General features: G+C 61.3%; 1 non-coding gene across 1 annotated transcript; it reads right to left on the bottom strand.

Annotated features, from left to right (window-relative positions):
* Positions 1–2,067: 2,067 nt before the first annotated feature.
* On the bottom strand, positions 2,068–2,193 carry LOC114236996 (U6atac minor spliceosomal RNA). Its single transcript, XR_003622819.2, has one exon. It is a non-coding gene; the product is annotated as a U6atac minor spliceosomal RNA (small nuclear RNA).
* Between the last annotated feature and the right edge of the window lie 7,143 nt (positions 2,194–9,336).

Below are 9,336 nucleotides of genomic sequence, written 5' to 3'. Positions count from 1 at the left end.
CAAGGCCTCCTGTACCCTTGTCCTCACTTGGGGGCGGTCCTTGGGTTCTATGACAGGTCTTTTAGGATCCAACCAAATTCGGTGCCATCTTGGTCGCCAAGCTCTGCGGAGGGGTGACTCAGTTTCTCCAACTGCTCCAGGCAAGGGTGGGGGTTTGCCATCTCGAATTCCCTCCTGGCTTTCCGAAAGACATGTGTCAGACAGAGGCTTCTGGGGTCCCGGGGGCCTTCACCCCAGCCTGGCCCCGGAGAGGCACAGAACAGGGCGGAGAGACTGGGGACTCGGGGCTGCTCCTTGCCTCAGTGTCACCCGCAGGGACTGCGGCGTCCTGGGCACAATTAGCCAAGAGGGAAGGCTCTCAGCTAATTAATTCGGCCGTGCTGGGTCCAGCGACGGGGGCTGCCTCTTAATGAGGCCAGGAAGCGGCACAAAGACCCCTGTGTGCGCCCCGCCTGCCCTGCCCAGCAGCAGTGGGACGGAGGGTGGCCACTGCCGAGCACCACGGAGGGAGAGCCGAGGGATCCCCCCCACTCTCTGGAGAGGACCCCGAGGCTCAGAGAGGGAGGAGGCGCCCCTATGTCCACCCCCCTGAGACCCCTCGCTCGAACACCCCAACTCGGCCACGGGGACAGAGGAAACTGGAGGGCAAGGATTAAATGCAGGGGTCGTGGGGCAGAATCGTAGCAGCTAACTTTGACTTTGCTATTTAAAAAAAAGTTATTGAGATATAGTTCACATACCACACAATCCATCCGTTTAAAGTACGATTCCACAATTTTTATCCATTCACAGGGTTGTGCAACCATCACCACTATCTAATTCCAGGACATTCTATCACCCCAAAAAGAAGCCCCATCCCCCTCCCCACCCCCTGACAACCAGGAACCCACTCTCTGTCCCTGTGGATCTGCCTGTTCTGGACGTCTCTCATCAATGGAATCACACACTGTGTGTCCTGTGTCTGGCTTCTCTCACTGAGCATCGTGTTCTCACGGTCTCTCCACATTGTAGCGAGTGTCAGGGCTTCTGTCCTTTTCATGGCTGAGTGATGTTCCAGTGTGTGGAGGATGACTTTCTGTCCACTCACTAGTTTATGGACATTTGGGTTGTTTCCTTTTAGCTATTCTGAGGACTTTTGAGACAAAATTTTAACACAAAAAGGTGACCTTGGATGGGTAAGTATAAAAATAGCTCTATTCCCACCTTGGGGCCTTTGCATGTGCTGTTCCCCCTGTCTGGTGTGTCCTTTCTGCAGACCACTGCTTGACTCTCTCCCCCAGCCCCTTCATAAGGGGTACATGTCCCCTCTAGACCTCCCTGGCCAAGTGGCTCTCACCCCATCCCCCTGCTGTCAAATCTCTGATTCTTTTCTTCTTTTTTCTTAACAATAATGTGTATTTATTTACCAGGCATTATTTACATCTAATTTACCACATGTATCTTTTTATTTTTATTAGATCTTTACTGGAGTATAATTGCTTCACAATACTATGTTAGTTTCTGTTGTACAACAAAGCGAATCAGCCATATGCATACACATGTCCCCACATCCCCTCCCTCTTGAGCCTCCCTCCCACCCTCCCTATCCCACCCCTCTAGGTGGTCACAAAGCACCGAGCTGATCTCCCTGTGCTATGCGGCTGCTTCCCACCAGCCAAGTATTTTACATTCGGTAGTGTATATACATCGATGCTTCTCTCACTTCGCCCCAGCTTCCCCCTCCCACCCCATGTCCTCAAGTCCATTCTCTATGTCTACCTCTTTACTCCTGCCCTGCAACTAGGTTCATCAGTACCATTTTTTTTTTTTTTTTTAGATTCCATATATATGTGTTAGCATACGGTATTTGTTTTTCTCTTTCTGACTTACTTCACTCTGTATGACAGACTCTAGGTCCATCCACCTCACTACAAATAACTCAATTTCGTTTCTTTTTATGGCTGAGTAATATTCCATTGTATATATGTGCCACATCTTCTTCATCCATTCATCTGTCGATGGACATTTAGGTTGGTTCCACGTCCTGGCTATTGTAAGTAGTGCTGCAATGAACATTATGGTACACATCAAAAACAGTGGTTAGATGCCACGAAGTAGGTGGCAATGCCTTAACCGTATGCGTGTTGTCAGGCCCGAGGGCCTCTTCCATCCTGGTCGAGGGGAGTGCTAACCTTCTCTCCTTTCATACAACACAAATCTCTGATTCTTTACTCGTCCGTCTTCCCCATCGGCTGGGAGTCCCCAGAGGGCGGGGGGGGAACGGGCCCACAGTCAGGAGTCTCCCCTGGGACTTGTCATCTGCCACATGCACAGACACGCGTGCACACACGTGTGTGGAGGAACCCCATGGCCGTGCCCACCTGTGCGCACCCTTGTACCGACGGATGCTTGCGTTTGGGGCCTGGGTCTCTCAGGAACCACGCTGTCCATCACTGGTCACCAGCCACGGCCTCGGGGGCCACCACCAAGGTGCAGAGTGGCCCCTCACTCCTGGGGCTGCATTGGGCACAGCGGGGTACCCCCAGGGTGGCCATCGGTAAAGGGGTCCTGCGCGTACCCAGAGGATCCCCAAGGGCGGGGGGTCAGGGAGGTGGGGAGGGCGAGTCCCGAGGTTTCCCCCACATCCTGACGGTAGCTCTCGGGTGGAGCCAGGCCTCCCGGTCGGGGCCCCCTCAGATTCATGGCCGCCTTGGCTTGGGGGTATCAATGCCCACAGTCACAGGAGGGCACCCCACAGCCCTTCCCCTCTGGGCCCCTGAGTCCCCCTCTAATCTGTGGTGCTGTCTCAGGAGAAGCACCAGGCCACACCCTGGGTCCCCGACCACCTCCCCCCGCCGTGACCGTGACGCGGGGGCTCACGCCTCGCCCTCTGGACTGATGGGGACCACCCTGGCTTTCAGGGGTCCGATCAAGTCCCTTGACCACAGTCACGCAGTGGGTCATGTCACGCGGAGGGAAGGCCACTATCCCAGGGGCCCGGGGCTCACGTCCCCAGTCTAGGTGCCTCCACCTGCTCCTCCCTCCTGCCACCGGCTCCCTCGGGGACCTTCTGCCTCCCTGGGGTGCTGCCGCCCCACCCCCCCCACGTTTCCATTGTCAATGCCAGCGCCCCCCAGCAAACAGTGAGCATCTACTGTGTGCAGTCAGTGCAGGGCCCTCCCTCTGTCTGTGGCATCAGGGCGAGGACAGTGGGGCCTGCCCCAGTGGGCCCCGGGCCCCATATTTGGCGGGCTTATGGGTCATGGGAGGAGGCCACGGTGATGGGGACTGTGGACCAGGTTGCAGGTGGCCAGGCGGCCACTGACAGACAAATAAAAAGCGAGTTCACAGCCCGGGAGCCCCTGAGGAGCCATAAATCACATGAGATGACACACAAGTCGGAAATTAAGTGGCTGCAGCTGGGCTGGTGTGGCTGGTGGGGCTGAGACAGGTGGGGCGGGGAGAGCCAGGAGCCCCTCCCACCTTCAGTTTCCCCCCCACCCCTCCCGGAGCTGCTGGCGGTGGTCCTTACTGGAACAATACTTGTGAGGATGATTAGGGCTGGGGCTGGGTGTGGACCTGGGACAGGGAGGGGCCTCAAATGCTGGGCACGGGGCAGGTGCAGGACAGAGACAGACTGCTGGGCGATTGAGGCCTTTCTTCGCCTGATCTTGATGGAGGCTGGGTGGGGAGGGGGGCAGGAGCAAAGGAGATGGGCAGGGAGGGCCGCGGGAGGCTTGTGGGGCAGGACTGGAGGCCAGGGAGGAGGAGAGGACTCTGGGTGGGGAACTGCTGAGCCCGAGAACCCCGGCTTCCCTTCAGGGAGGCGTCCAGGAGGCCACTGACCCTTCTGTGCCTTCTCTAATGGAGAAGAGAGCCCACCCCATCCATCCTCTCCACGCTTACCGGCTCACTTATGGGAGCCAGGAAACTTGGGGTGGAGGCAGGGGTGTCGGGGGCGGGACCCCTTCCTCTGGGGCCGCCCACCTGACAGCCCCTCACCCACCCCATTGGTCCGGAAACGGAGGTTGAGGCCCGGAGGTGATCGATGGGCCCTAATGGACAATGCAGTCCCTGGGGAAGGGGGGGCAGCGAGTGGTGGAGGAGACCCCCCTCTCCTGCACAGAGGGGGAAACTGAGGCCTCACCAGGCCCCACATGTCAATGGGGTGAATCCAGGGTGAGCCCCAGGCCTCCGTGGGATCAGGAGTTGGATCTGAGTTGGGCCTAGGGCAGCCGGCGATGGAGGAGGCCTGGGTTCCCCGACAGCAGCCAGGGTGGGGGAGGCCCTGCAAGCCCCTCCTCCAGGAAGCACCAGGCTGTGCGGCCTCCCAGTGCAGGGAGGCGAGGGCGGGTATTGTCTATGGCGCCCCCGGATCCCCGCACCCGCCGGGCCACCCTCCTCCGCGGCTTCCAGGATTTGTTTGCACCATCCACTGATCCCTCCCCGGGAATCTGAGGCAGGCCTCAGGGGCGTTGCCCCAGCCCCGGCGGGGTTCCCGGGGGGAGGAAGGGGCGGCGAGAGGTGGTGCTGGGCCCCTGGGGGCCCTCGGGCCGGGCTGGGATGGGCCAGAGGACCAGCTGCTTCTCTCACACCGGTTTCCGGCTCTAAGTGCTTAAAAGCTTCCTGCGGCCGCTGGGACCCGCAGGCTGGCGGGCGGGCGGGCGGGGGAAGGGTAGCGGGGGCCGAGGCTGGGGGTGCCCCCACCCGAAAAGCCCTAGCCCCTGAGACAGGCGGTGCATCCCAGCACGTCTGCCCCCTCCACCACCCCCCCCAACGCCGCCGAGCCCGAGGTCCTGGATCCCGCACTCCTTCCCCTGCTCAAATCCCTGCTTGGCCCCCAGGTACCCAGGACAAGGCCCCACCCCTCCCGTGAGGCCCTGCCCACTGCGCTCCCCCCTCCCTCCTTTCCTTCCCCCGCCGCCCAGATGGGCCCCCCAGCCAGCGGCGCGGTTCCCTGCGCTCATCTCACCCTGGAGGGCCTGCTCTGGGCCTCAGTTTCCCCGTTTACAAAGTGGGGGTGTGAGCTCCGGTCTGGGGTGGGGAGGACAGGCCCAGTTTGAGAGCTTTGGCTAAGTTGCCCCCTCCCCCGGGACTCAGTCTCCCCAGCTGTGTGGTGTGGTGCAAGGTCTGGGTCCCAGCCTCCACTCAGCCTCTCTCTCCGCTGGGACCCCCCGAGGGAGGGGGCATTTTCCCTTCTGGGCCTCAGTCGACCTCTCTGCAAGCAGATGAGACCCAGCTGAGACCCATTCTACAGATGAGGTGCTGAGGCCAGAGGAGGGGCGGGCCAGCCCCAGGCCCTACAGCTGGGACCCTGCCGTCAGCACGAGGTGGGTGGGGAGGGAGGCGGCCCACCACCCACCACGGATGAACCACCGCTGTTCTCAGAGCCTCAGTTTGCTAGTCTGGAAAATGGAGCTATAATGGCACACAGAGGGGACTCTGCCTGGGGGTTCCTGATGACCCTTAAGGGCAGGACCTTTGGTTCTCCCCTCCCCCCACGGCCCCAGCATCTGGCACAATGTCAGCCAGCCCTCAGCGAACATTTGTTGAATGACTTACTGAGTGTGTTCTGTACATGGACTCCAAATCAAGTGCTCTTGCTCACCAACAGCGCTGGAGGTGCTGGCCTCCTTCTCCAGCGTTTGTTCCTTGGGGGAGGCCCGGGTATGGGGAGGTGGTGGGGAACAGCCTCTCTCGGATGAGGGGGGCAGTGGGGGCACCGCAGGAGTCAGCCGTACTGGCTGGCAGATCTTTACATTACAATGCATATATACACCAGATAAATAACCCGGCCCACAGCCTCGTGACAGGCGGCATTAAGTCGCCCAGCTGGGGACCGGGCCGCGATGGCTGGGGTTGGGGGGTGGGGATGCGTCACTGGCTCTTGCCCCTCGACCGTCCCTCATTCTATCGGCGAACATTCTGGCGCCCCTGGAGCCTGCTGGGGGACCTGGCGGGGGGGTGGGCATCCTGGGAACCTCAGGGAGTGAGATCTGGGTCCAAGACCTGAATTCTGAGCCCCAGGGTGGGCGCCCACAACCTGGTCCTACAGGCCCAGGTTTGAGTGAGACCCCCCCCATCCGCACTGGGGAGACCACCCCCCGCTAGCCATGGTAGCAATGGACGTGGGGCTGGGACAGAACAGGTTTGAATCCAGGCTCAGCCCCTCCTGGGCGGGGGTGGCAGCAGTACTGGCAGCCCCCGTCAAGGTGGATACCAGGGAGACCCCATTTGAGCACAGGGGGAGGCCCCCGTGGGGCCCACACAGCCGTGGGTGCTCCCTGGCCCCATCCCTCTGCCTGAGCTCGGCCCAAAGGGGCAGAGGGAGTGGGAAGGGAGTTTTCAATTAAGGAGAAGCTAATCACCCAGCGAGGGCCGTTCTGGGGCCCAGTAAATCTATTATGAAAAGCCTCTAAATGTATGTAAAACCGGCCTCCGACAATCCTGGGATTAGGCAGCCGGGAGGGGAAACCGAGGCGCAGGCTGGCTGGTGGATTAGCGGAGCAAGGCCCCTGGAGGGTTGCAAAGGAGCCATCCCCGGGGGGCGGGGGTGGGGGCAGGCAGAGGGAGAGAGGTCTTCCTCTGCAGAAGCCAGGACCCATTTTCAGCGAGGGAAACTGAGGCCCAGATAGACTCAGAGACCCCGAGTGAAGGGGGCCTCCCAGGGCATGCGCCCCAGGGCACCCCCAGTGGACCCGGTCCAAGCACGGCCCACTGCTGTTCCCCCCTGCACACCGGGGTGGGTTTTCCCACAGAGGGCGAGGTGGCCTAGATGGCTGTCAAACAGCAGGGACAAGAGGCGGGGTCTTTGTCCTGATCAAGCTGCCTGGAGCCCAGGCCCCGGCCAGCACGGGGAGACCCTCAGGGGAGGAGCCGGATTCCAGGGCTGTGAGTCCAGGGTCCCTGAAACCCAGGCCTTTTTAAGCGGCTCCTATTCCTTTGTGGTTTCAGAATGGCTTTATTGAGCACCTACTGTTTGCCAAGCCCAGTGCTGAGGCCAAAGAGTGAACAAGAGGGAGGGAGACTGGGGCCCGTGCAGCCAGGGGTCTGGTGGGAGAGAAATGCCCACTGGGGAGCAGCTCTGGGGACCAAAGGGGGAGGAGGTCAATGCGGAGGGCACTCCGGGTGGAAGCAGTAAAAGCCGGAGCCCAGGAAGGCCTGAGGGTGGTGTGGCAGGAGGTTGGCAGAAAGGGAGTTCGTCTTTCCTTCTGAGGGTGACAAGGGAGCCCCGTGAGGGTTTTTAGCCCAACTGATCCCCGTACCCCTCCCAGCATTCTTTGCGGAACATTGACCCCCATGGACACCTCCCCCTGGGGCTCAGTTTCCCCAGCCTGCTCCCCACTCTCCCGCAGACCCCATCTGATCCTCACGCTCCACGAGTCTGCTAATTATCCTGCCCCTGGGCCTTCCTCCTCCCAGGATCTGTCCCCTCCTGCAGAAACCCTTCCAGGCCTGAGCCAGAGAGACGGAGGCACGTGGCAGGTAGCCTTGTCTACCGGCCTCGGCAGCAGCCAGGGGGGCCTCCCCTGGGACCCTGGCCTGGCTCCAGTCCAGCCACCTGTGTGTACCTGCCGCCCAGGTGCTGGGGAATGAACAGGAGGTGAGCGGTTCCCATGACTCAGCGGGGCCCAGGCCCCCAAATTCCTCCAGGTCACAGGTGAGGCTGTGTTGCTGGTGGGGGCGGAGAGGTCCTGGTGAGGCTGTGTGATGTGAGAGGTCGTGTGCGCCTCCCGTGACTCAGTTTCCCCACGTCGTCATCAGTGGTGGTTTGGTGCTGTTCCCAGCACTGGGGGCTGTTGGCGGGCTCCCGGCGCCCCCCCGCACCGGCCTGGCCGTCAGTCAGGCCCGCGGGGCCCCTTCAAGTCGTCACGGCCCAGCAGCGGTCGCGGGAGGGATTATTCTGGCCTGTCCAGGATGGACTCAAGTGGAACCGACGCTGACGAGCGGAACGCACCCCCGCGGGCCCGGCCTGCCGGCCTTTGTCCACCACCGGCCCCGCCCGCGCGCTGTCCCGGACGCCGTCTCCAGTGCCGCACATTCAGCTGTGGCCCCTGCCGGGTGAGGCCGGCACAAAATCCCACCGGACCCTCCGCAGAGCGGCTTGCGGCCCAGTGGCCCAGCTGAGTCCCTTCCCAGCCTCAGTTTCCTCATCTGTAGCATGGGTGCGCCCACCGGGGCTGCCCGCGGGTCATTTGGGGATTGACGGGGGCTGTGTGGGCAGTGGCGGCTGGCGGGCAGACACCCTCCCTGAGCTGCCGCAGTTTTCCCAGGGGTGCTCGGCCCGGCCCTCTGGCCAGTCCCTCCACCGAGCCTTTGTCCAGGAAATTCGAGGTGGCAGGGAGAACGGATCTGCTCGAGGCCTGAAAGGGACTGAGGCAAATGCTGTTGACCCCTGACCCCGGCCCCCTAATCCCGGGGTTGAGGCCCTCACTGGGAGGGCCCTAAGAGATGGGCCAGGGTGTGACCCCCGCCCCAGGCACCAAGGGGGGCTTCCGGGTCAGGGTCACAGGGGCTTCAGGGAACACGGCTGCCCCATTGGCCACGTGTCTGGTCACCATCCCGCAGAGGCCCGTGGGAGAAACTGAGGGCAGGCAGAGCCGTTGGAAGCCCCCAGGCCCTGCCACCTCCAGGCTGGTGACCAGAGGCCAGCAGCTGCCCTCTCTGAGCCTGAAAATAGGAAGGTCACATGCAGCCCGGGCGTCTTGGAAGGCATCCCACAGCCATGCTGGGTGTTGGGCTCCTAACTGGCTCTGTGCCTCAGTGTACCCCTCTGGGCTGGGGGATGGCTAAGGATGGCTCCCGTGTCCCCTCTGGGAAAGCCCCAGGAGACCCTGGCCTGGAGTGTGGGAGAGGCTTTCTGACCAGACTGCCCTCCCCTGCTCTAGACTCCTCCATAACTCCCACTGTCTTCAAGACAGTTTCCCCACCTGGACAAGGGCCACAGAAACAGTGGCAAACGCTTTGGCCATTGAGCTCTGTGACTTGGGTTCAAATCTCAGTTCCCCTCACCCAGGGTGAGTCCCACTCCGTGGGCGTGGGTGTGGGTGAGCCGTCTTCCTTTCTGGGCCTCCCCCGGTGGTTACAGGGGATAGTAACACCAGGGTTGTTGTGAAGATAAAATGAGGAACTGCACTAATCAGGCTGAGCCCAGGGCTAGGCATACAGCAGGCACTCAATAGATGCAGCTCAGGACGGTGCTGACTTCAGCCCTGGCTCCAGTCCTGACCTTGGGCCACCGTGCAGGAGCATTTTGCCTCTTTTTGCTTCTACCGATCCGGCAGGGCTGGCTGAGGAGAAACTAAGACACTGAATAACCAGATGCTTGTTAAATGCTTGAGGAAGAACGGGGTGAAG

The sequence above is a fragment of the Balaenoptera acutorostrata genome, chromosome 2, assembly GCF_949987535.1.
Source record: "Balaenoptera acutorostrata chromosome 2, mBalAcu1.1, whole genome shotgun sequence".
Classification (NCBI taxonomy): Eukaryota; Metazoa; Chordata; class Mammalia; order Artiodactyla; family Balaenopteridae; genus Balaenoptera; species Balaenoptera acutorostrata.
This window is presented reverse-complemented; position numbering and strand designations above follow the sequence as displayed.